At 40.9% G+C, this 27976-nt stretch overlaps 1 long non-coding RNA gene across 1 annotated transcript; it reads left to right on the top strand.

Annotated features, from left to right (window-relative positions):
- Positions 1 to 310: 310 nt before the first annotated feature.
- Positions 311 to 25485, top strand: LOC121094817. Its single transcript, XR_005829945.1, has 6 exons — positions 311 to 1434; positions 9378 to 9543; positions 13491 to 15881; positions 17740 to 17982; positions 20372 to 20527; positions 21933 to 25485. It is a non-coding gene; the product is annotated as an uncharacterized LOC121094817 (long non-coding RNA).
- The last annotated feature ends 2491 nt before the right edge of the window (positions 25486 to 27976 follow it).

The following is a 27976-nucleotide window of genomic DNA, read 5'->3' as shown; positions in this document are numbered from 1 at the left end:
GCATATTTAATATCCTGCACACTTGTACTTTGTGATGTTAGCAGAAACAGACACTGCTGACATTAAGTGATCGGTTGGCACTGGGAAATCAAATGGCAGGAGCAAATGAAGGTGGCACAAACGTTACTGTAGATATTTTCATTCCTTCAGGGACAATATATGTTGGTAAAGAAAAAAAGAATTATCATCATCATACTTAATGCATATATCACAAGAATTATGTCTGTTTTCTATCCAAAAAAATATCAGGTTCAGCAATTTCACTCTAGAAAACAGGAATAGTTCACATCTCATTCAATTTTACACTTACCTTTACCTGAAACATCAGAGATGTGGATGGTGTCCCTTTTCGTGGCTGGAAAGATGACTTCTTTTAATCTGAGTTTTCCAGTTTTTTTAAAAAGCTTTTTTTTCTCACTTTCTTATTGGAGAAGAAACTTAATCTGAACACTTGACCTTGACTGAAGCCATCTGTAGCTTCTCATCCAAAAACCAGTGCACAGGTGCTCACAATATCCAGTTGACTCTTTTTCTTTGACTCAGGTGAGTCAAGTTCTCAGCATGTACTGAAGTTTAAATACAACTTTTGCCTAAATTGGGGTACTTTCCAAAACAGAATCCTTAGTTATTCATGTTAAAAGTATTTAAAAAAAGGAAGGAAATGCACAGATAATACCTAGGAAAAGTAGATTGCTGGAGAAAGGCAAAACAGCCTGGCTCCCTGTTTACTTTGCCTAGGTCAAAGGTAAAAGTTGAGGCACTGGCTTCTGCTTGTGGTTTTTTCTTTCATTTTACTGATAGCAGGAATACGTGTCCAGCTCTCCAAGACTTTCTGTCCAAGTTCCTCCCTTTGCTTGCCTCCCATCCCAAGACCAGTCCCTTTCCTCTCTTTTATCCTTACACAGCAATATCCAGCTTTGCATTTGGGAAAGGCTTGAGCTGACTGTGTGCAGAGGTAATGGCTAGTTGAAGGAGGAGTGAAATGTTCATTTTAAAAAACATTTTAGCATAGCGGTAGGTAAAAGGGTTCTAGCTAGACTGCAGGAAAAAAGGCGTTTTCATGCTTCCTGTTTTTTGTTAAGTCACTGAATTAAATGCTTTGAAATTTGTGCACCTAAAGAGACACCAACATCTCTATTTCAAGAAATTGCCTGAATCGGAATGGTTGCTGCGGGTTAACTTCCTTGGAAATATAGCCAACTGAAGTGTTGTGATAGTGTTTTTATATAAGGCCTTATAATTGTAAATAATGGTCAGGGTTTCCATGCAGGAAAAAATCTTCAAGGCATTAGCAAGAATGTGGCTGAATACCTAGTGACAGCCTGGGCCTTCAAAACCAGCCCGGTTCCAGTGTGGTGCTCCAGCAAGATCTCTGTAACGCTTCATGGTCCTGGGAAATACGTGGGGCCGCTGAATGCGTAATCACTTGTAAAGGTGAGGCAGGCTACTCATTCTGAGCAGCCACACACATGTCCATTGCCTGTCGGCCAAACTGAACGTCCAGGTTTCAGCTTTCTGCATCTGCTCCGTCAATTTCTTTTGACTTACTTTTTTTTAAAGGCACCGATTATGCGCAAATCAAATGAGTCTGTTTCTTTAGGTCCATTAATTATTACATTCCATTTACATTTTCTGTTTACTTTTTCCCTTCTCTATGGAAGCTATTGAAGGTCTGATGATTCAGAATGCTCTGGGAACACTATGTGGCTTTCCTTCTTGTTTGCCCATTGTAATGGAGCTCATTTTTCAGTGGAGGTTTCCCATTATTTCCAGGAAAAATGTGGTCAAACCCATGTACTCCCAAACCTTTTGATCTCCTGAATCCTCTTCATATCCCAGATAAAAAAGTCAGTGATTAAGACAGAGTTCCTAAAAGGACACATAGTCAGGTTTCCCTTTGACCAAAATGGTTTCCCAGTGAATCAAACCTTTCTCAGCTCAGGGGGGGCTCAACAATAGACCCTGAAAAGATGGATAGAGCAATTGTCCTGCTTAGTGATCCACGAAAGGAAAGGGGTCCTTAGTGAAGGGAGACCTACACTAAGTCTGACCTGACACTGCAGGAGTAAGACAATAAAAGGTCAAGGAGACTAACGAGAGGAAAAATGCAGACAATAGGTGCCACAGCTAGCACACAGCTCCTGCCACGCAGACTATGGGGCAGCAACGTTAACTGCCTCAGACATGTGAAGGGGAAGTGAAGCAGAAAGAACTTGAAGTTTCCTTCTTAAGAATTGTGGCCCAGCATCTTCAGGATTTACCCAGGCCTCACAGAGAGGTCAAAGTGATGCAGCTAGACCTGAGGTGAATGAAAAATAAAGATTATCTAATTGGGGAGGAGAAAAATATAGATGTATTTTAGACCGAACAAAAAAGGCAACAACTTGACGGTTGGGATCTGCAGTAAGTTCCCAAGGCATTTTGTGAGAGGAAGCTTTTGCCTAATTCTGTTTAAAAACGCCCAACAACGTGATACTGCTGTACGTGAAGACTTGCAACCAGCCTATTTTTCTTCTGTGTGAACAAAAAGATGCTTAGTTTGCACTGTATGGGACTCAACTGAATTTCCTTCAAGCGCTCAACAATTGTTTCTTGCTGTGTGTGAAAGAATCCTGGTCCTTGCGATGGTCTGAAGACAAAAGGAGGAATCTCTGGCTTCTGCATGCATCCCTGTTGTCAATGGCATCTCCATTATCAGTTCTTTGTAGCTGGGCCTTGCCCCTTCCTACTTAGGTCAGACAAGTACCCTCAATACTACTTTTGCATGTATATGCCAACAGGCCACTCTTCAGTTAACAACTAACATTTTAAAAGTCTCATCTCATCAGAGTACTTGGGAAGATAATCTCCCTGGGTTGTATTTGTCATATAAATAGCTGATGTTTTTTTCCATTTTAAACCACATTTTTCATCTTCTCAATGACTGATCTTTTGACAGCAGGCATCATGGGCACTGGGATTTATCAGAGTATCGGTTCTGTGATAGGAACTGACAGGTGGAATAAACATTTCCTCATCTGTAAAAACAAAATAATACAGCATTTTAAAATTCAACAGGTTCAGGTAAGGCAATTTGCTTTACTTTGGAACACTGCACAAAACCAACACTTTCCCAACACTGCTGGAAATCGGGTATAGCTGTAGGGAGGAGCAATCGGGATGGTAGTATTGGTCAGAGGATGGCATGTGGAAATTAAACGGCACACTTGGATTTTATTCTCAGGTCAATTGCTGGCTTGCTGTGTGATCCCAGGCAAAGCCCTAGAGCTCCCTCTGCCTCAGCTTCCCTGTCTGGAAATTAAATCCAGTTTCTTAAGGAAATTTTTGGATCTTGGGTTAGAAGTACAGCAGATTATTATTTTCACCTATTTATTTTCTTAGATGTACGTCAAACTGAGGGACAATTTAAGAAGCATAGGTTAGTTGAGGAACAGTGTGAATTTCAGCTGGCATTAGACAACTAATGAAAATTACAATTTAAGAGTAAAATACTTTCCCTTATTCTGAGATGATGACTGAATCAAAAACAAGTCCTTTTAAAAGCCATCTCAACTGGAAACTATTAGGTAATTTCTTTAGAGAGTGGAGAAGGGGGTAGACAATATTCCTTCTACAATTACTGAGACTTCTACAAATGAAATGATCTCTTTGCATTCCAGTGATGATCCCAGACATTGATGAAAGCTGTGTTTCTCATCTGACCTCTTGTTTTAAGTTTCCACCTGTGTAACTCTGTATTATTATTATTAACTCTAAAGAGCCTGTAGATGAGCACAACACTTACAGAAAAAAAATTATCAAAGATGGACCTCTCCTTTAAGGGACTTGCAGTTTAAGGAACTTTATTCCCAGAGTTGTCTCCAACTGGAAGAAACTTATCAAGATCAAACTGTAAAGTGACAAATGCTTTTAAAGCCTGTAGTTACAAAAGCCCAAACAGAGAGGGAAGTAGGTGTTTATGTTGTGCTGAAGCAGAGAATTTCTGTGAAGAAAGAGAAAGGACTGCAGGACAGATTTGCTGAACATACAGTTTTGACCAAGCCAATGTGATCTGTAAACTTCATCAGGGGTTCAGGTTAAACATGGACAAAATTAAATGCTTGCTCAGAATGCAGTATCTAAACCGTAGTTTGAAAACCAGGCAGATACCTCAGCAGCAGGCACCAGGCCAGGCATTAGACTAGCTCCCTAGGCACATTTGCCCAGAGCCAGTGAGTGTTGTAGTTCTGAACTTACCAGCTATGTTTGACAGGAGTCAGCAACCACACATTCCAAGACAGGAAAGAGCAGTGGACTACTTGTCTTGGCTCTGGGAATGTATAACTGAATGTGTCTAGAAGCTTGTTGACTAGGATGGAGAAGATAACAACCACTAATCAAGATCTAGGCTCAAGTGTTGAGCATGGAGCCACATACCTTATTGTCACAGAGAAGAAACACATGGGGATGTCTACACTAACACTGCAGCACAGACCTGGAGCATGCTTCTGAAGTGAATCTCCTTGTTCCCCTTGCTGTGCTTGGGTCACATAGCAGAGCACATGGACTTGATTCCTTTTAGGTTCATCAAAAGTATGAGATCCATTCCAGCTTCAGCAGTGAAGCTAACTTAAATGCAGCCAGCGAGGCTAGACTACAGCTGATCAGAGTAAAATCCCTAAAGCGCTGGAAGCATGGACACTGGGACCTTGGCTCCAACAGTTTTGCTGGACAAATCTCCTTTCAGGAGCCAGCGCTTTGTAGTGGTGACACGGCATTAGGGCCTTTCTCCGCAGCACTGCAGTGACCAGACAGTGACTGCAGGGGAACGCCATGGATCTGAGCTGAAGATTGACTCCCTCCACCCTGTTGTCTGACGTATCGTTTTCCATCAGGTAGAACTGTTTCAGCTGGCCTTTTCTTGGTTGCTTAGAGTGGGGCCACGGCCCAAATTTTCTTAACTGCCACACATACTACAAATGTGATTCATCCATCAAATGCAAGGCAGGTGTGTGTCTAAGATCAAATGAATCATGTTGTAGAAGTGCCTGTTTTCTTCCATTGACTGCAGCTCAGAGTAATAAGGTTCAGCTAAAGTGTGGTGAAACTACTCCCAATGCACAGGCCTATTATCTCCATTTTCCAGGTTACGTTTAATAGGTTTAATAAACACTTCACAAAATCTGGAATAGAATAGTAACTCTTGTAATCTTTCTGCTGGCCAGATTTTTACAGTCAGTGTGTTTTTGTATTGCAGTCGCTGATTAAAAAAAAAAAAAAGACGTCACACAAGTGCAATTCACATATAAAAATAGTAAATCTGGGCTCCTCTCTAGCTGATAAGGACCACTGTAAAGCTCTCTTCTGATCACTGTAGATTTTAATTGAATTTAATTAGCCATTGAAATAATTTCCCAACGTTTATAATGTATTTTCCCTTACTGGAACATTTAAAATCAAGATGATACGTTTTGCCAAAAGATAGGCTCCAATTCAAACAGGGAGGCATTCCAGGGGACTCAGGAGGCCAGCATGCTGCAGCAGCTCACAGTGGCTCATCACACCTGTCCCTCACAGCCTCCTCATTTAACAGGAGTGAGTGTGGTGGCTTTTCTGTGCAGGATGCTGGCTTGAAGGAGCACAGCAGTACTGAAGGTGGGTGCGGTGAAGCAGGAGGCTCCACTGCCCCGAGACTCACAGTATGACAATTGCTTTTAGAGTTATGTATTGAGGCATATTTTCAAACACTTGCCTGAAGCTTAGAAAACCTTAATGTATTAGGATTTTCTTTGTTGTTCTATGTTAATTTTTAATTCTGATTTCTAAATCCTCCCAAGGAGCGCCATGCGTGAAATAAAGACTCATCAAAATGTTTTGCAGAGGTAAAGATACAATCTTTAATACATTTTCAAAAGCTTTGCTTCATTTCTCACAAAGAAAGATTTTGTTAATCAAAGTGGAGATTTGCTACATGGGGCCCAAGATGTAACATTTTATCCCAGTTGGATCTGAGGATACTGAACATCTTGCTGTATTAAGTCATAAATTTGGGCCAGAAACTGTAATCGGTCTACTCTAGACTCATGATGATGTCAGTGTGAGTGCCATGTATAGGTCAGCTACAAAATTAGGTAATTTTTAAAAGAAGATGTATTCTTGCAGAATATGTCATGATTTACAGGGCTCCCACAAGGCCATATCCCAAATATTTAGTGAAGCAATGTGCAAATCCCATGCAATCCAATGTGCAAATGCAAATGCATTTAATCCAGAAAGAGGAAAGCAATCACAGCAACAGTATTGACTTTATAGTTCTGTTCTGGTGTATAAGGAAACAAAGGGCAGGTTTTCCTGTAACTGAACACAGCTAGATTAATTGCTTCAATAACGCAATCTTGTCCACTGGTTTTTGGCCAATACCTGGCATGAATATCACTGTCAGGATTATCCTGATTAGCGAAGAATAATGCAACCAGACAGACTGTGAGGTGGTCAGTGCCATGTTAACCAGCTCAGTTCTGCTCAGATGTCTTCTGACACTGTGGCCCTTTGTAAAAGGACAAGACAAAGCAGGACAGTAAAAATTGCAGTATAAAGGTTAATTACTCACATGTCTGCTCATGCTCACCGTTACTGTTTGGTTCTCATTCATGTCCCTGCTTGCATTTGTTTGCCATTTTCTTTGCTCAGTTCTCAATGGCTATGTTTGCCCCTTTACCTTACTGTTTCATGATTTGAGTACAGATCATCTATCATGTTTCTTACCGCGACTATATAATACCATTACTGAAAACTTGTACTTCTCTAGCATCTTCTATTTACTTGTTTCAATGTTTTTCATGTGCACTAACAAACAAAACGTCTCCATAACTTCACGAAGTAAGGATGGCTCTGTCTGCTTTACATGTAGGTCAGCTGCACTGAGATAGGTTACAGTTCATGACTTGCCCAAGGTTACACAGGAAATGTGTGGCAGAACTCAGAATGGAAACCAGATTTCGCGCTCTCCTGCCTTAACAACAAGGTTATCCTTTCTCTTTGTGATGCTTTTGGGCAGTTCATATGGATCTACACATATGTTTCAAATGAGTTAAATTTCCATGAACTTAGTGTTTCAAACAAAAGTGGATGTATAAATGACAAAGGGCTAAATTATTGAAAAATGGCAAAAGCTGCTTGGAGATCTGCATACCTGGTCACAGTAGTTGTATACATAAATAACTAATTGATTACATGCATAATCATAGGAACTGTGCATGCAATTTTCTGAAAATTTAGACCAAAATCCACAGAAGGGTAACTAGAGAAAAGGAGAAGGAAAAAGTTTAATGTAATACACATGCACAGTGAGCATGGGCTGAAGCCATAAAGGGTGCTGTAACTGGGCCTAGCTCTGGTGCGTGCAGTTCACAGGTCACTGTGCACACAGTCACCTGACAAACTACCTTAAAATGTCTTACAGCTTGCATTTTCCTTCATTAACATTAATAAACCGGTGGTTTTCCTCTTGCCACTTAAGAGAACAAGTAGATATGTTCATCACTCTTTTTTGGGTAATTTGTTCATCTTCTCTTTTTAAGCAAACATGATTAGGAAGTCTTGGGATTCTTTAAGACTGTTTTTCCATTTGCCAGTGGCTTGTAAATGGAACCCTGTGACGATTAGAACTTTATTAAATAACGGTGCTAAGAGACACTGAGGATGGTGGCACACATAGGCACGAAGAGGCATCCTCAATGCCAGCATCCCCTGAAGAACTCAGTACAGACCTCAATATACTGCTTGCTAAAATAAAATGCATGGAAAACATGCATTTAGAAATACATAGGCACAGGAAACTCCAGCAGTTCCTCTTTGAGGGGCAGTTTCACAGACAGCTGTTCCCTCAGCGCGTACAGTGCTAAGTATTTAACTGATGTAAATCAGGACATCTTGTTTGTGCCCCAAAATAGAGCTATGGCGCTTTACACCAAGACAGGATCTGGCCTGTAGCTTTCAAGGTGGCCAAAGACCATGCTTTCTTTGCAGCGTGTCTGGAACAGATAGAAAGGTCTTTAAGCCTGAAGGTCCTTGGTGCTGGGTTTATCTTTTTTGCTTCACTGAGTCCATTACTTGCTGATTTGATAATGAGAGAAAAGTGTGCTGTTAGCAGCTTCTGAGCAACACGCTGCAAATTTAGGAAAATGAAAAATCTTTAACAAGAATTGAAAGGAAATCATTGATTTATGGCGGGAGCTTCAGCTAACCGTAGATTAATTAAAAAACAATACAAAGATGAACATGGGTTGAGAGATGAGAAAAGATTGAATTTTGCCAGGAGCAGGACTGTTGCTGGACTCAGGCATGTGGCTGGAGCGATAATAACACCTGGCCGTCTGCATACAGTGCAAAAATCTTGTTGGCAAATGCTGAAATGTTGCAAGTGAAATGCAACTAGCCAAGTCTGAGCAGCTGTTCTGGAGATGCTGTTCAGGATAAAACATACAGGCGTCATTCTCTTCCATCATCTACATAGGTGCATTTTTGTCCTATTTATAGACCCGATGCAATGTGAAGGTAATCGGGCAACGCTGTACAGCCAACTTATTTTAGGAGTTGTAACAGACATCTCTTGGCACTGTGGTAAGAAAACACAGAGGCAAGGAACTATCTTCAGCTACGGCGGTGGGAGCGATGATGTCGCTCAGAGGAAAGGGCAGCTAATGGCAATCCTCAGACACCCAGACCACTGCTGACTGTCAGGGCATGTGCATGAACTAAAACGTGGGACAGTCTGGGCAGAAAAGAAGGGAGGCTGAAAACAGAAAGATGATGGAAGACTTGGGAGAGTGGAAGGGAAAAGGAATGTCCTCTCTCCCCGTCCCTGGACCCTGTTTTCTACTAGGAGAGTATTTCATGCCCAGCCTGCCCAGCCACAGGGATGCATGAGCACTGCTCAGACCTCCCGGAGGTACGAACACACACATGCAGCCCCCTGCAGAAATGCAGAGCAGGAGTGGCATGCACTATGAACTGTATCACACACCCTGTATTTTAATTGTGTTCCTGCTCTTTGCCTCCTTTCTCTAGGCTAGCAGAGAGGGCTGTGGGGTGTGGGTGACCTCTGTGGGGTCAGGCCTGTAATTCTGGTTATCCCCCCCTCTGCCAGACCTGCAGGGACAGGCATAGCTGCCGCTCCATCGAGGCCTACTCCTCTCCCTGGGGCGCAGGAGATGTCATAGTAAAGAACTGTTGTGAACAGCCATCTTAGCCCCCCCTCTGTAACAAGCCCTGCCAGACAGGTCCTAGTGCAAGACCTGCACACCTATGTGCCATGGTGTTTGTTTTGTTTGGTTTGTTTTTTTTTTTCACCAAGATTTCTACGGTTAATCTGTAATTTTCTCTTTGTTTGTTGTTAGCAATGGAGTGTCTTGCAGATAGGTAGGAAGCCAAAGTCAGCCCTGAAGATTTTCTAATTGAGACCTGAAGTTGTTGGCAGAGCATCTGAGGCTGTTGCAGAGAGCAACTCAGCTGCCCAGCTTTGACATTCTCAGCGCATACAGCTTCAAATGGAGAGAGAAGGAGGTATGGATCATGCACGCCAGGGAACAGAAATCTTACCATTTTTTAAAATGTGGGTTCATTCTCATGCTGTAGTGATGGTGGTTTCACTTTGTGGACTAAACATAGGCTTTCTTAATTATCCAATTCATTTAATTTGTAGAGTGGAGGATTTTATGAAGTCGGATATTGTGGCTCTGTTGGTGAGGCAGTAATAATTCAGAGGCACAGTTATGAAGTGCTATTTAGTAGCGGTGGGTTTATAATTTTGGTTATTGTGTGCATTTATTTTTTTATGGTTTTGTAATTATTTATATTGGTAACAGTAAGTTTATGATCACAACTTCATTGTTGTGTTCATATTAAAGAACAATATAGTTTGCATAACAATTGTAGAAGATATTTTTCTCTATAAGCTACCTTATCGTTCAAACATAAACATGTAGGCTGGCTGCAGTAGGAAAGCAGTGACATACACTTACTAAGGTCAAAAGATTGTGTTTTACAGAGGGGGAATAGAGATAGTGTGTTACAACTGTTCACCCACCCTTTCATGCACTTTAATAGCGAGTCTACCAGGTAGCTTATATTAGGGGAGAGATGAATTAGCATGGGAGCCCAGAGGAACAATTTTGTATTGGACAGCTAGTGACAGAGCTGCCAGAACCCCTCCTTTTTGCTGCAATTCAATTTCAGTCCTGTCACGCTCATCACTCTGGTACCTGAGTACCTTGTCTACCTCTACTTGACCATATAGGGACTTGATTTTTAGATCTGGAACTATCAGCGGCACATCCTCTCAAACCCTGTCGATGTCTTTTATCCCATCCCATTAATCTATTTGGCTTTTTATAATAAATAGTTCAACTTTAGTATTTCTCACAGATTCACAGAAGGGATGAGGCTGGAAGGGACCTCTGGAGGTCATTTTGTCCAGCCTCCTTGCTCAGGCAGGGTCACCTAGAGCAGGTTGCCCAGGTTATGTCCAGACAGTTGTATCTCCAAGGATGGAGATTCCATGACCTCTCTGGGAAACCTGTGCCAGTGCTCTGTCATCCTCATGTCTCAAGTAGAAACATGTAATCCTAAATCCCTCTGCAAGTCGAGCAAAAAAATAATTTTTGGTTTTTCAGATCTTTGTGTCCTATTAATTTATCCCCATGCCAGTTCCAAGGAGTTCCCGGTAACTATTGGAGTGATACAAACTCTACAGAGAAACGGCAGGATAAACAACTAGAGACAAGAGATTAAAATCTCCTAAAAGGTGTAGAAGCACAAGTCCTGCTTTAGAATACTGTGATTCAAACCCCCATTTATTAACTACCATGGAGAGATACTACATTGTATCCCAAAACCAGAGCATCTTTATCCAGGCAGCACACCCCTGGACCTGAACAGTCCTGCTGCGATGAGAGTGAAGTCATTTCCAGATAGCTCAGGTTTCCCTGTGCCATGTCCTGCTGCAGGCTTCTCTTTGGTGTCCTTAAAAGTATTTTCCTTTAGTCATTAGTAATGAGTCTTTTGGAATGCTAAGGAATTGCAGTAACATTTAAATCAGCATCAAATTTCTGTGCTCTTTCTCCTCCCCACATTGTATTGTAAAGAGCTTGAATTAGGGTTCTCGGGGAACAGTTTGGAGAGTAAGTAATGGTGGGGAAACAAGAAAAAAAGAAAGGGGAACTTTGTGTGATCAGTTTAATCTGACTAGCAAAACAAATTACTCACTGAACAAATCTTGAAAATTTTGTCCTTGACTGGAGCATCCCAGTATTGGGAAAAAGGCACTTTTGGGAACAGCGGAAGGAAGTTTGCACAGATAGTGTGAGAGAACTGGCATTGTGCTTGGAGATGTGGGGCAGAGAAAAAGGTGCCCTAAATAGAAAGGACAAGATGCTGGGTTTAATTTAGAAATGCTGTTGGCATTTTTGTTACTGGCATGAAGGGAGCCACAAGTCTGCAAATGAAACAACCCAAACCCTTCACCACAGTCATGGAGTGCAGCAGAAGTGCAATGGGTTGGCATGTCCAGGCTTTGATTTTTTTTTTTCTTCTTTGCCTTGCCAGATTGTGGAGTGCTTTGTCACCTATTTAGCTGCTTAAAGATAGCTTTTAAAGTACAAAATGTCAGCCTGAGCTGAATATTGAAGCTGTAAAGATTTTCAAGAAATTCCAGCCATTCCTTTGGTTTAGCAACCATAAGCTCTTGCAACTGTTATCATTTGTAGTGGTCACAAGGAAGTGACATTGTCCTATAAAAAAGCCTACCACGGGTCAAGCCACTTAGTAAGGACATAACTTAGATACCGCTTTGACAGCTTTTTTCCTACTCTATATGACTTGACCAAGTTCAGTTGTTTGTTAGATGCATTTGGAGGTGTTTAGGGTTCTTTACAGTACAAAAGAAAATGGTTGCTAATAGACCGTCCTTCTCCTTGCTTATGAAAATGCGCTTACTCATAAAACTACTGGGAGAACAGAGAAATAAGGTTAGTAACTCCTTGATAAAGCTGGATTAAGATTTTGCTTTATTTATGTTAGCAATAATCATTGTGGTTTAGTGGCATTTCCAGCTGATGTTTTGATATGTCATTTTTTCTTGGACTTTGGTCCTGATTTTCTGGTCTATGTGAAACAGGCAAACCATTTACGTATCTCAGAGGAGTGCTTTTAATTTAGGAATTTAGAGAATTATCAAAGGTGGTTATTTTAATCTCTGCCACTCATTCAGATGCCTTAGTCACTAAGTGCTAGTTTAGAAAATAGATTTAGGAATATAAATTGGTACAGAAGTCAAATTCAAGTACTGTTTCTTTAAACTCAATCTAAATCCTGAAAACCCTTACTCACCTAATGCCTCGCTCCAAAGGTATTTAAACAGCATGCCACCTTTTTTCCCCAGCTTTAAAAGGCCCAAGTTTTGAAGTTCTGCACTTGCTCGAAGGCACCTGAGGCTTGATAAAGCTCAGTGGTGAGATGTATGCCACGTGTATGCCCAGATCTGTGCAAGAGCTGTGCACCAGGGGTTCCTTTGCTGGAGGAATCCAGCTGGGAAAGAAATCCTCCATGTCACTGTCATCTGAGTTTATTGTCCAGAGCTGAGTGAATGTCTGCAAGTGCAAAACTGAAAAATGTTTTGATGGAGGATCTTTAGTTACAGTAAATTGGGGCTGTCTAGAATACCACTGAAAAGTGTTGGGCAGGATGCACGGACCAGTCATCGATTAGTTAACTCTACTGGGTGCATTACAAACATAAGGAGTAGACTAGATGTCAAGTTCATTGTACAGTGGCATAGGTTCCCAGACCTTTCACGTTGCTGCTTATCTTCTGAGAGCTCCTGCCCCACTAGGCAGGGCTTCCAGGGTAGTTTGGGTCTGAAAGAAAAACATCGTAATACGTGGCAGTGCAAGGACTAGCAACGGTTTGTGAGCCAGTCACAGTATTTAACTAATCCTCAGTGTCTGCTTCCAGGTTGCAGAGCCTGGACAACTCCAGATTTTATAACCGAAGGTCAACTTGTTGAGGTTAAAACCTGTGGAGATTGCAGAGCAGAAGTTTTTTTATAGGGACAATCTGAATATCCAGGGGACCTGAGAAACTCTGAAAAGGGAATTAAGAGAAGGTTTATGACCTTATCTGGTGCTGCGTAACAAAATATTGGTCATAGTCTGTAATTTGGAAGTTAATCTATTTGGGAAAATGGGCCTGAGACATGCAAGTAGGAGATGCTGTGCATGTTACATCATCGTAAACGTGGAGTCAGGAACACCTGTTCGCACTCCTTGTGGGTGTCTACATGTAGCTATTCACCAGCATTATTCTGGGGATGGATGAATTGCTCAGCAGCTGTCTCTGGAAACTATCAGTTCATTCCTTATATGACCTAATTCCAGCCTGGTAGAACTTTGCTTTTGTTCAAATTAGGCAAAAAAATACTGGAACATGAATACAATTCGGTCTTTTCACAACAGCTCTCTGTGTTGCTATCGCAGTCGGTAAGCAGTGTACTGAATGGCATGCAGTTTTCTGACCTCAGGACCTTCCATAAAGAAGTGGATCTTATGAGATGTGCTTTCATGCCATGTCAGAGCACGGGATGAGTTTCACCCACTGGGGTAAGTGGTAACTATAACATCAAGCTGAGTTTCCTTTAATATCTGTCATATTTTGCTTTCGTTTTATTCTGCTGCTCTGTAATATGCTCTTCGCCATGCTTTTGTGTGTAAGGTCGGATTCAGCTGTACTGTCAGGGAAAAAAAAAAGAGACTGAAATCTCATCTCTGTTGCATTTGAAGGATGTAGAACTCTGTGACTCTTAGTCACATACGAAGAGAGGTTTCCATTGAGGAACCTGGGCTGAAACACGGCTATGAGGTGAGACTACCTCTGTTCCCAAAAAAAAAAAAAAAAAAAAGCTCTAGAAAAAATAAATTAAGCTTTACTTGCTTTATGTATTCTCTGATAATTGCATAGGATTTACATGAAATATTGATGGCACACTTTCAGCCTGTACTGGGGATAAGTGGCACTGCTATGTGTCTCTGTGCCTGCCTTTCTGAGAGACCCTAGGGTGAAATGGTGAAGATCCTCTCTAAGGACTGAGTCCTTTATGGTCCTCTGTCAGACCTCCTGCGGGATGTGCTCAGGGATACCTGGGAGACTAGTGTAGGCTAAACGCTGATGTCCCAGGAACCACCCTGCCCCTGTCTTCCCTGCTAAATTGCTGTAGGGTGCTTCACTGGAGCCTTGCTGAGACTGGATCTTGAGTGAGGGCTAGCTGGAGAGGCTCAGGCCTGACCAGGCAGAGGTAATGTCGGCATGAAAGGGAAGCAAGCAAAAGGAAGTGCAGATAGGATCTATCTCCGCTGATGGCTGTGTCTGTGTAAATAGTTAATAGATAAGGTTTCAGGAGATAAGGTTCTCTAAGACCAATAAAATTCCTTCTTTTTGTGCACTGCAAATGGTTTCCTTTGTTCGCTTCTTTACATCAACTCTTAACAGCATCAGTCCTCTACAGGGTGTTGCACCAGCTCCTTGTCATGCAGGTTTGCATGGCAGGGTTGCCTGAGAGGCTTAGCTCTGGCTCTTAACCTGTAGCCCATAACCCTCCCCATCTGGGTTTGGTTCTTAGGGGTGTCACTTTTCTTTCAGATGCAAAGTTTGTGACTATTTCCCAAGACTTTGTCACCTTGAGATTTGGCTGCAGTGATGCCTCTTAAGCCAGGGCAGAGCCAAACCCTCTGTAGCAAGCATTGGCGAGTGCAGGTGGAGTAATAGCTGTCTGACTGTCTTCTAATTTTGGGAGTCTCAGGTCCAGTGATAATGTAATTTATTCCTCTTTAGTCCCAAATGTGGGTAATCAACGTGTGATGTATTTGCTGTGTGAATTTTAACAGAACTGGTAAAGAACAGCAGGCTGTAATAAAACCCTAGGAAAAGCCGTATCCCGCTGTCATTTCATAATGGACATGAGGTTTGACCATACGGTAGTGTGGGATGTTGGGCAAGTTTTGTACAGGACTGGCTTGGAGGGCCTTTTTGAATAAGACATTGAACATACTCAGAAAGTGAAGCTAATGAAAAAATGCTCTAACCAAAACCCAGTGAGATCCAGATTTTTCCTTCTCAGGGAATGTCTTATGGTTGAGTTTTATTTCCACTCCTAATGAAAGCAATAAAACAATCCAGAAAGCTGTTACAAAACATGCTTATGAATAATTGTTGGTTAGTCAAGTGATCTGAGTAAAAGCAAAACATTTCATTTAGATCTCAACTTAGTATGGAAAATAGGAAAGGAATTTTGCAATGCAAAAAATGCCATTCTGGAAATGTAGAAACATTTAATTTTCGGCAAGCTGATTCTTTTGGTTTTCTCTTCAAAAGGAATATTAGTCAAGATCATCAGTTATGCAGATTTTTTTTTTTCATGAATTGACAGTTTCTTAGAGTCTAAATGTAACCAACTTGTATGTAAACCACCTAAGGGTAAGTCAAAATGGTGCTCTAATCTCAGTGAGTTTAAGTGTTGCTAAGAACTGAGAGTATCCGAAAATATCTGAAACAGTCCTATAGATAAGGGTGTGGGGTTTTTTTCTTGGCCAGCCAGAGTATTTGTGTGGACGAAATTATAATAAGGAAAAGAAAAGGCTTAAACAAGTTGCACTGATTTTTCTCTTGGTCTAGAACTTCTTTTTATCAGATGACATTTTTTAACTCAAGTGGAACAAGCCAGAATACTGTGTTACTTTCAACAGTCTGTTGTAGCTCGCTTTTATTTTCGCCAGCTAAGTCTACAGAAACCTCTGAAATGTTTTCAGGCCAACTGAAATGGTATCCTGGAAGAGCACGCGTTTCTTGATGAGGTAAATAGAGTTTCTGGTCAAGCCCAGCTGCAGCTGTTTGCATTCGTAGCCATTGATCTGCCTCGCAGTCTGGTGTAGCGCTGCTCCCTACTGCCTGCCAGTACGAGAGAAATCGCTCCCTGTAGCTGTCCAGTGGTATTAATGGGGGCCCAATGACACCTATGGGAGACTGGTTTTCTTACGGTGGCAATTAAGCTCAAACGTGGCTTTTTTGAATCAATGGAAATTAAATGCAGATAACAGGCATTAATTGAACAGTTATTGGAAATAATTTAAATTATGTGTAGTCGTGACTTAATGGAAATTAATGACTACCATTTGGGTATAAGCAGAACTGCTGGAATGTAACGGAAGTCAATACAAGCAGTTACAAATGGCTGAGATAAAGAAGTACTTATTGATATTAGTGATCTTCAATATTTTGCATTGAAACTAATATAGACTGTATTGCTGTGGACTTCATCTAGAGTACAGGGATAAGAAATTGTTCATATTATAGATGTAAAGTGTCACTAATCTGGTAATTTGCTACACTGAGTATTGAAATAATTAATGCATAGATCATTCTTAATTATAGTCTCGTATTTACAGACAAACTGAAACTGAGGCTGTTATTGATTAAAAGAGGTGCCGTATTGCAGACTTTTCTAACCCTGTAACTGTATTGTTCTTGAATTTCATATAGTGTAGCTTAGATTTTTACATCTGATTTGAATTACTTGAATGTCTTAAAGATCTGTGTTCCAACCAGATGTGAGAAATGGCTTTGGTTTGGAAAGTTTCAAGGAGGACCACCAAATAATGAGGAAAAAACCAACTCTATTATTTTTTCCCCTACACCTTCAGTGGAAAATAGAAAAAAGCCCAAGTATCCCAATTTATTAATACGACTTGGGATCCTGTCAGGAAAATGTTCTCTACCTGCAAAGTTTCTTTATCATTTTTCCAGCCCAAGGTTATATAGTGGTCTTGATAAACCACTGTAATTGAAAGAAGTAAACATTTCTGTACATACTATTACTATTTACTGTGATTTAGGCATGTTCTGTCACAAAGCCAGTGCTTTAACTATGCAAAATTTCTGCTAGTTAAGCACTGCTGGCTGTACTCCCTACAATTATTGGCTGTACTGATAGAATACATATATTCTAGTTAACCATAATAAAACCACAACTTTTTTTCTCTTTTTTGTCATTAAATTTTTGGATTTTTAATTTAACTTAGTTACTTTACAAAAAATTATAAATTAAATTAACATATTCAATTTAATCTGAAGGTGTTGCATTTTAAAGAGGAAGATTAGGTCATGCGCTACTTTTTTACCACATTTTGTTTTGTTGTCTTTACTTGGTGGAAGTACTTTTATCTCTCAGAATCAGTTTTGTGTTGCAAAATTATGTGATAAAGATTAAAGACATTCTGGTTTTTTAAATATTCTGAGAGATGTAGAGAAACCACTCTATTCCTGTGAAATTCTCATTGGTGAACTGGGGGTGACTGGTAGAAATAGACCACAAGAAGAGTATGAAAAAAAGCAAAGAGAATTTATCTACAGAGGGTAAATAAAGGTTGGAAGTTTCTTTGGAAATACTTCTAAAGCTCTGTTGAACATACCATTGAAAACTGAAAGAATTAACTAGTTTGTTATGCCATATACAATGTTTAATACTGGTATGTATTGCAAGCTAGTGGTAAAAACAAAGGAACTCGAACAGGTTACTATTAGCTCACAAAGATACAATCTGTACTTATCTTTGAGAAGTCCAAGGAGTACAGAGACCACGTTTCAAGTACTGAAAATGACTGGAAAATATAATTGGCATTATTCCTTTTAATTATACCTGGTGATTTGTTCCAGGATTTACAATCATGACCTTGATATGCTATAAACAGAACCTTCATTTAAAAGGGATTAAGGTTGGTTATGTGTGATAACCCACCTTAACGTAAACTCTGTGAGAAGGTGCCAAGTCATGAATGCCTCCTACCCATTCCCTTTCATTGCCAATGGCCACTACGCTGCTTCGGAGAACCCCTCTGCTGCCAAGTGACAACTGAACATCCTACAGACGAGCCTTCTCAGGGTATAAACACAGCTTTGGTAAGACCGTTGGCGTTAGCATCACTTGGGGTTGTCAGGTGTGACATGCACACTTCAGTAAGCAGTGCTTTTTGCATTTTTGTGGCAAAGCACCCGCAGAGAGACCCCCCCAGGTGATTCAGCCATTCTGAATCCCATGTTCTCAGGGAGGCGGAGGCTTGCTAACACAGGTTGGCTTGTGAGCTTGGACAGGGGCAGACTGTGCGAGGCTCTTCCACACCCTCTGACCTGGGCTGGTGGAGGCTGCTTCCAGCCCAGGGGACCTGTTGAGTGCCCAGACTTCACACTGAGTGTGGCCTCCCTGGCTCCCAAACTGGTGCTCAGGTCAGGTCAGCTCAGAATTAAAAAGCTGGGGCTGCCTGTACGTCTGTCTAGTCCTCTGATGTCTGAAGTAGAAACCGTAAGGGCACCAGCATCTCTACTCCCAACAGAAAAAAAAATGCAAAGAAATAAGCATTTTTCCTGTGTGCAGCTCTCAAATGAACTGGCCTGAGCCCTGGTCCTGATTGTGGCTCCTGTCCAGCTGAAAATTTGGGGAAAGATGGCTGTTTCTTCTGCAAATTCCTTTCCACATACTGCACACACGCATGCACACACATGGGGTTGTGAAGTGGTTACATCTTTACTGAGGGTTTTGCTATAGGTTGGGTGAGGCCTTGTTGAAAATGGTAGGTCTAACCACCGCTCTGTCTTCTGAGCTACAGGAGACAGTTCAGCACATGTTTCTGCCCAAAACAAAGGCAAATGTAAGGTTGCCCAGGAATTTAAAAGATCTGGGTGGGGAGCCTTGTTGAGTTTGTTTTGGGCAGGGATGCATGTGGAAAAGAGAGGGAGCAGATTGAGCAGCAGACTGGGAGGAGAGGTGGGCAGTCTGCAGGAGCCTGGTGCACAGCTTTGGGAGGAGCCAGGAGGGGGATTTCAGTCCTGAGGTTTGCTGGAAGGACCTTGGGAACTCGAAGAAGGAATCCTTCTCCCATTATGTGAGTCAGGATGTGTGATTTAGTAGTGGTTCAAAAGTGGGCAACCGTATATTCCATCCCATTCAAAGCCATACACAACTGTAATCATCCCAAGTAACAAAAAATTGTGAATAAAACAAGAGAGGAAGGAGAAAGTCTGCTTACCTATATTTTTGAAATGCATGACCAAAATACCTTGCCTCTACCTTTAACCATTAGAGAATTTTGAAAGACTGGTTATTTATCAGGCCAAAACAGAGTCAACGTAAGGAAGTCCTTACAGATCTATTTTTATATTCATTGAAAGTCACAGTCTGAACAAAATTATTTTAAAATTCCCAGATTATTCAGTCTCTGTAGATTATGAACTACAGGTTTGGTAAATTCTGTATACAGCCAAAGCAAAGAGTCCAAGACCTTTAATTAATAAACCTAAGTGAAATATTTGAACAATCTGATAATAAACACTGAAACAGGCCCTGGACTGTTTATTTAAGTCACAGCTGTAACAACAGCCTTGGAAGATTTACCTGTGGTAGGACTGCAGATGTGGTTACTCAGAGATTTTGGTAGGATTTTTAAACTCGTATAACTGTACTTTTATTTCTATATATTCCAGCTAGGGCCAGAGTCCTTATCATTGCAGAAACAGGGATTTATAGCACTTTATTCCCTTTAGTGTTCATGTGGAAGGCCACGGAGCCCTCACTCCGAGGCTTGCTGATATAAAGATAATCATCTTTGAAGTGAACTTCCTAGGAACCAAGTCCTCCTCCAGCTGGAGGCAATGGAAATGCTATTGCTGACATCAGTGGTAATAAATTTCAGTTCTAACATTCTTTATGACACCTCTTTTTGGAACAGATACATTTACTGGAACAGTCATTACTAATTGCCTGCATTTTTTTGTTCGTTTTGTTAAATAAGACTTGTATTTCTTTCTTTTTTTTTTTTTTTTTTAAACCCAACGCTCATGGAAAGGAAGGACGGTCTATGTTGGCTAAATCTTTTAAATATTGAACTTATCTCCTTTGTCTTCCTTTTTATTATCCATCCATTTGAAAGGAAGGTGTTTATGATGTGAGGTTTGGCAAATAGTTCATGAAATGTAAATTCTATTTTATTTTTTGTGATGCAGACAGAGAGGGAGAAATACCATTGTTTGACCAATTTAATTATTTTTTTTTTAATTCACACTGAGTTGCAGCTCAGCATGACTTGAAATGACAGCGATACCAAGCCCAAGAGTCAGGATGATACAGTGGAAATGCCAACTGACTCCTCAGAACAGCACTGCCAGTGGCACCACTCTTTACTGTTATTGACTGAATTCAAAGGGGCCTGAGTTTTGCTCTCAAATCATGCATTATGTTATCATTTTTCTAGTCTCACATAATTTATTTAAAAGCAATTGTTTCTCTGATTCACAGCCATCTACACATATGCAATTCGAAACATTATGTGCCATATTTTATCTCTCCCTGGGTACAAGTCTACAATGTGTTGAAGTTTACGTGAGATGAGGATGCTCAGCACTTCACCAAGGCAGGCCCCAAGCGAGAGGTGGATGTCATGTTTCAGCAAGTGTGAGTAACAAACGGGCATGGCGAGGGTGGTGGTTAAAGGTTGTTGGAAATACACTTTGGGATTCTGATGTTGCAATCCTCAGCTGCTGCTATGTTATTTTTGTGACCCATTTCTTCACAGAGTACCTCTGATAGCCTTGTCATTTATTGTTAATGCTTCCGTGCTGATCATTTACATACTATTTTTATTTAATGATTCTTCACCAAGGGAAGGATTCTGCTGAGGATAAAGCACTGACCTCTGCAGCGCTGTGTGTTTGTCCTGACTCCCTCCTCCACCAAATTTCACATTGCAGAGGGTGCTCAGCAGACACCCTCTGAGCAATGGATCTCGCCTCACCTAACATGGAGGTAGACAGACATTTAGCTACACATCAGCTTGGTGCCTTACGTTCCCCTCATAGCTGATGGGAAGAAACAGACACCTGTCTGCTGTGATTCATCTCACCTGTCTCAGGTGTTTAGGAGAACGTGAACAGAGACCCAGCAGTGCCTCACACCATGGCGGCTCGTTCAGATACCGTTGCTGACACTGTGCGTATCTACCTTTGCTCAGCTGAATCTGGTACTTTTCTTAATATGACCTTAAGTCCAAGACAACTCCACCTCAAACCATTTTCAAGATTTATACAAACTTTTCCAGTCTTTTCCCCACTTGTCTTGGAGGCATTTCGATAAACAGGCACATTTCTAGATTTCAAGGACAAACTGGTCACCTGATGGCAAAACAACATTCACCGCACACTGAAACCTGTACTTCTGGCTTTTGGTCCTATCAATATTTTGGTATCAGCTTAAGATGTTAAGTGATATGTTCAGTGTTTCTGCTTGAAATAGTCTGGGATTTCTTTAAAAACACAAAATTAGTTTCTTTGATGCTATGTGACTACAAAGCCACAGAGTCTCTGATATTGAATTCTATCCTTTGAATCGGTCTTTTAAAAAAACTTGTTTATCTATAATTTTGGTCTGTGTTTTTAGAGCAAATTGCCTCCCAGTTCTGAAAACTGACTGAGCAAGATGTCACTTGGGAGGACTGGTGTAATCTAGTCTCCATCTAGCAATAAGCTGCTTAATTTTGCTGACTGGGCTGGCCAAAATCTCGGTGGGGTTCCAAATCCAAACTTTGCAAATTCAAACTTTTATCACCAACCAAATAAATAGTCTTATTTTGACCACAGAAAATCTGGCTTTGAATCTGGATTTTGTAGTCTGGGTTTCCCTTTACTTCCTGTCTGAGAGCATCGTTACGGCAACTCCTTGTACAAGTTCCTATCTAATTGAAATGCTAGTGGCATGCATGTGTGCTAAACAAAGGAATGTAATAAAAAATTTATGAGTTAGTTACACTTTGAAGCAATAAAGTGTTAAAGAGTTAAAAAGAGGTCTTTTTTTTTTCCCCCAGGTCCTTCAGGCCAGGAACTGTTTGCAACGCACAGAGCACATTTGGGATCTGACTGCTGTTATTATTCCCTTTCGCAGTGTGCTACATACATATCTTTTTTGATTTCCACGAATATGACAGGGATCTATGCAGTGAAGCATGCTGCAGTGATATGAAACTCTCTCAGCGATTTTCAAAATATGCAACCCATAAATCATTCACCTTAACCTGGGCCCAAATTTGCATGAAACTGAGGGTCGATTGTCTCCAAAGCTAATTTACCAAAAGTCCAACCAATCCCAGCTGTGTGTGAAGCACATAACGAAGTTATAAAGGTAGGTTTCAGATGGCTTCAGGGTCTGTAATGGATGCTTTGCACAGCTGTAATGATGAGTGGGTGAGGAGAGTGAAGAATGAATTGAGTGTGGGTGGTGGAAATATTCACCGGGCATGTCATGGCCAGGGGAGGAAGCACAGAGGCCTCCCAGCCTCCGTGATGGGAAAGACGTCAAGGCTCCCTGGACATGGGTCCTAGTTATTTATTTATTTCAGCCCTGACATGTTCCCATTAGGAAAGCAAAAAATGTGAAATGGATACCGTTTCGTTTGAAAGCAGGGAGCTGATTGTGGCTAAGCAGCAGAGCTGTCTTATAATCTGCTTCCAAACGTGTGGGTGCCTCTTGGGTTTCCTCAGCTATTTTATGGCCCATTTTCAAAGATTTCTGTAAAATCAGGCCAACAACGTCTGCATCCCCTACCACATCAGTGAAAAATTGGACCGTGTTTCAGAGCCATGTAAATTCCTTCTATAAGGAACACTTACGTTTTACAAAGTGTAAATTTAGCAGACCGGTTCACGGGATGAATTCGTCCCTGGTTCGTCCCCCTTGTTACATTACAGTTACCACGGGGACGGGGTGACTAATAGTTTACCATTAGTGAGCAGCCAGAGGAGCACCACGTACAACTGCACATTACAAAGGTTTCTTCCAGGATTGCCATGACGTGCTCAGATAGTTGATAAGATAATTCAGCCTTACTGTTCCCACATTTTCATGAGAACTTACCTATAAGTAAACAAACCCCGAAGCCTAGTTTATGTTTCTTAATTGTATTATTATAGGGTGCAGTAAATGTAATAAAGCAATCTTCTAACTTGGCTTTTCATATGCGTTGTTCCTAGACCAGTTTTCTTGTACATGTGAAATATATACATCAGCTTTCATGCCCAAGCTCCTGGTAGTTCAAACACTGTCCATTTCTTTATCGGCACCATATTTTTAGTGTTAGGACTTGATTGGGCTGGCAAATACTAGAAATGTGTTGACTGGCGCATGGTTAAAAATCTAAGATGTGTAATGCTTAAGTAACGCTAGATATTCGTGGCCCACATTGAACAGTTGTACACGGTCCACAGTTGCAACCACAGCAGATACAGCGGTTAGAAAGATGCTGTTCTCCACAGCTCTGGGGCTGCCTGACAGCTGAGTTGCTCAGAGTGGTGGGGCAAGGTGGTGAATGGGGTAAGGTGGTGAATGGGGTAAGATGGTGGCTGCACTGAAGTCTTTGGCAAACTTCACCGATTTTGTAGGAGTAGAATGTTTCTTTTCGTACAGAACAATGTGCTCATTCAATCTGAAAGATAAGTAGGTTTCTCAAAGGGTTTTTTTAGCCAAATGAAAGTGTCTTAAAGGACAAAAAAAAGTCTTTAAACCAGGGCAAGAATTAGTGACATTGATAACTGTCATGTTTGAGGTTTTAAGGAAAGCAATGAAAATTTGAAGCCTGCCAGTACTTCATTCTTTCACGCTCAAAGACTCATGCAGCAAGAATCTGTAAGTGACACTCAACCAAGAAAGAGCTTTCTGAACAGCTGATGTGAAACTTGAAAAGAGGCAACGTAACAAATGTAATGCGGGGGGAAGTGCTTTCATTCCAGTTCAGGAACATCTGGTTTATTGCAACAATAACTACTGTAATTATATCACTGCTGGAAAAGCTGCTCTAGGTTAGGTTAAGTTTGTGGTTTCTATAATAAACACTGCTTTGGAGGAGTGGGGGTTTCAGTATTTCAGCCATGTCAGATCATGCTGAACTGAACTGTGATTTGAGGCAAAAATAACAAAATATGGAAAACATGAAAGCATTATTCCTAACCATATATTTCTTGAGATATACTCTTGGTTTATTCCTCATTATAGCAAGTAGAGGGTGTGCCAAAGAAGCAAATTGTTGGATGACTGGCCATATTTCACTGATAAAAACTAAAGAAGTATTTTTTTTTGTCAGTTGGAAAAAGGCTTATTAATACTTAGAGTAATACATATTGTTGTAATGAATAAACAAGCGTCCTGCAAAGGACATTATTCTTACTTTACATACAGGGAAAAGTAAGGAACCTGCCTTAGGTCAGAGAGCAGCTTCATGGCGGAGGGTCTCCTCCTAAGAATACAGAGGATTTTTCCAGATGAGTGCCTGTGTGAGAGGCCTTACCACCCAGCCACTGAGTTATTTCGCTAGGTGTTTTAATTACACTACAGTGCTTTTCTATCTAATGGACAGGCTGAATCTACATGAGTCTTAATACAGCAGAACCAACTGAATTCTCTCAGGTGCCAAGTGTGTTTCCTGACTGTTGTACAGCAGCAAGAGACAACTGTCTGTTTTCTTGGCAACAGAGCACGTTTACTGACCACAGCACCAGCAGTATTCATAGCAGCAGCGTGGCTGCACTTGGATCTGTGGTGGGCTAGATGTTGCGCATGAGAATTTTTCATAAACTACAAAATACAAATAAAATGGTTTGTGTTCTACTGTTAGGGTATGCTTACTCTAGATTCTATGATAAATATTCTGTAAGTCTATACAATGTATAAAAATGAATGGGTAAACATCTTGCTGGTAAGGGGAAATAAGAACGTTATTCCCATATATGAATGCCCATTAAAATGCTTTGTTACTATAGAAAAATGTGCAATAGACCCAAAATTGCCTCAGACCTTTGAGAATTTGAGAATGAGGGAGATATGTTTTATTATTGTGGTTTGCTTCTCTACCTCAGTCTTGTGATTTCAAGTGTTTGCCTCTATGTGTTCAGATTCACACATTTGTACACAACAGATCAAATCGAGTCTGCAAGTTCTGTGTGTGCAGCATTTTAACAACAGACCCAGATTCTTGCTTACACTGGCAAAATGGTACCTGAGCAAGAATTGACGTATATTACACATGCAAATGAGGGTTGGTGTGTGCAGAAGACTTCCGTTTTATAAATGCATGTTTAACACTATCTTTAGTTTTATCTCCTGCAGCTAAAATAATTTCTACCAGCTCAGAGCCTGGAATTGAAATGACTCCTTTGCTTTAATACAGATAGAATAAAATATTGCCAGAATATCACACGTTCTTTGTCTGGGTGTTTATTCTACCAGAAGAGTTCAAATTAAGGGAGTGTAAATTGCATCACATAAATGGCAACTAAACTGCGTTGAAGGCAGAACAGTAAAAACGTGCTATAATTTTCAAAGCAACACAGTAGAGAAAATAACAGAGTTGTTTTAAAGTTCCAACAAAAAGTAAATTTATTGTTATCTACAATTAGCTCTATCTGAATTTTCCAAGATATTATGGGGTTTAGTGCTAATGGTTATTAGACTAATCAGTCATACATGTTATTTTTCTCCCATAATGTTCTCTCTTTATATATTACATATATCTGTGTATAGAGACCACTAATATATATGTACATGCATATATACGTGTATATCCTTTGGGGTGTGTGTGTGCGAATCAAGAGGGACCCAACTTTCTTAATTTTCATAGAAATCTTTTTTCACATAAAATCACATGAACCATAAAGAGAAAACTATATCTGACTTGAAAGTGTCATAGTTCTTGCCTGTCTGTCACCTTGTCACCTGTTTCAGAATTCTGGCTAGTGGGCTGCTGAAATTTTTATAAATATATATATATACACACATATGTGATCATATGATGGATACTTTTATTTTGGGTATGCTAGTTTTGTAGTCTTTGACTACAGTCATTGTCACAAATGGCTTAATTCTCTGTGGGTTTGTTGCGAAAAGGGTTAAATCTCAGAACTGCAAGTGGAAAGGCAGATCACAGCCATGCCAGCCATCTCTCCCCGAGCAGGAGGGCTGCAGAGCCATTTACATGAGCTGAAGTACGGAAGAGTTTGTAAGAGTTTGTTTCCAAGATATGTACAAAATACGATTGTCTGATGATGAAAAAAAGGAGGCGTAAGCTTGATGCTTGCTCTGCACGTGCTGAGTGCCAGCTCCAGCTCTGATCTGGTCCTTCAGACAGGAAAAGTTAAATGTAAACGCTTTGCAAGCTGCTGGCAACAGCACTGGGCATGCCTTAACCGTGCTAGCTTTAAAATACCACCTAGAACTGGGATGAACCCTTCACCTTTCTTTTTTTGGATGCTAAAAAAATCTACATCTTTGCTCCTGCCTGCCGAGGCACTGAATCTTGGAAGACGTTGACTGTTGCCTGGCTAATGCTAAGTGTCCTCAGATGCCTTTCTTGTCAATGGCTCTAGATACCTTCCAGCACCAGGCACTCATTCAAAAAAAGAAGGGAAGTTACTGCAGACTTTTCTTCAGTTTACATGTTGTCAGGAAGTCTGGCAGTACTTAGGAGTCAGTCCTGTAAAATGCTGACCTTTCTCTCCTTTTGCTCCAGACTGGGGCTGGGCTATTCTGTGTAATCTGTACGTTGCATGATTCCATACATAGGTTAAGAGAAAAAGGAAAATTGTTCTTTTTTTCTTTTTTTAAACAATAAAAACAAAAAAGAAGATCAAATAGTGGGCTGAAATGTGATTTAAAAATAACCCCAAACTGAAGATAAAATTTCCGAATTTCTGGCTTTTTTTCTGTTTTTACAGTGTTTGCTTAGTACATCTAGACAGCAGAAAAATTTGCTTGTGGCGGGCTGCCTTCCTCCCCTGGTGCTCATAAGTCATCACCCCTTGGTTCAAGCGCCTTTCATCTCTGCTAAGCTCATATGAGTTACTTGTGCCAAGGATGGCGCAAGCTCGTTCCCGGCGTTGGGTCCCACGCTGCGCTGCAGCAAGGGAGGTTTCCTGGCACTGACTGCTCGCGCTTGCAGCGGAGCTGGGCATGGGGAAGCTGGGGCAGCACCTGGGACCGTGCGAGATTCCTGGTCCTCTGCAGGTAGTGCTGGAGGTGTTCCCCTGGAGCTCCAAGGACCAGTTTAGTTTGGGGCTTTTCCCTTTTGAATTGCCAATATTGAATGGAAAGCTCTCTTCTCTGATGGCAAACCAAAAATAAAGTTTTCAGTGAGGCAGCAAGGTCTAGCAGACAGCGCAGAGATCTGGGCTATTTGCAGTGATATACAAAATGTAACAGTTTTCCACTACACGTAAGAGCAATATGAATGAGAACTATGATACACACACAGAGAATGAAAAAAGAAAGATAATTCTAGCTCCACTTCTACAAATGTCTGAGCGCTCTCGTATCAAGCCTTTGAGGCCTCTGACCCCTCATGTATTTTTCTGATTTGCCGTGTTGTGATTACAAGAGCTGGTTGTACTTTGGGGCTGTACCATTCACAGAAGTGCTGAAGCTATTTTCTGCATGGGTAGAGAGTATCTTCACATTAAGGAAACTTGTGTTATGAGGACACATTTGGGGATACATGTTCTGATATTCAGACTTTATTCATTGGTGATAGTGCAGATGTTCTTCTAGAAGCCAGGGAGACAAAGACACTTGCAACACAATCATGAGAAAAAAAACCTGTGTCCTGAAGTAAGAAATTCTGCGTATGTCACTGCGCATGCTCATGGGGAGTGAGGGGTTTTGACTTTGTTATGCAACTTCAAAATGAAACATCTTCATGAAATAGACTTGGACATTCAGCACCACTTTGATGCAATAGCCTGGTTTTCCCACTACAGGTTAGAAATCTGAGCTAAATTCAAATCACAAAATTCAGACCATGAAATAAGAAACACTGCAAAGCTCCAGGTTCAGATAAGGAGTCTGACCGTACGGAGCTGAATGCTGCAG

Source organism: Falco naumanni, chromosome 10, assembly GCF_017639655.2.
Source record: "Falco naumanni isolate bFalNau1 chromosome 10, bFalNau1.pat, whole genome shotgun sequence".
Classification (NCBI taxonomy): domain Eukaryota; kingdom Metazoa; phylum Chordata; class Aves; order Falconiformes; family Falconidae; genus Falco; species Falco naumanni.
This window is presented reverse-complemented; position numbering and strand designations above follow the sequence as displayed.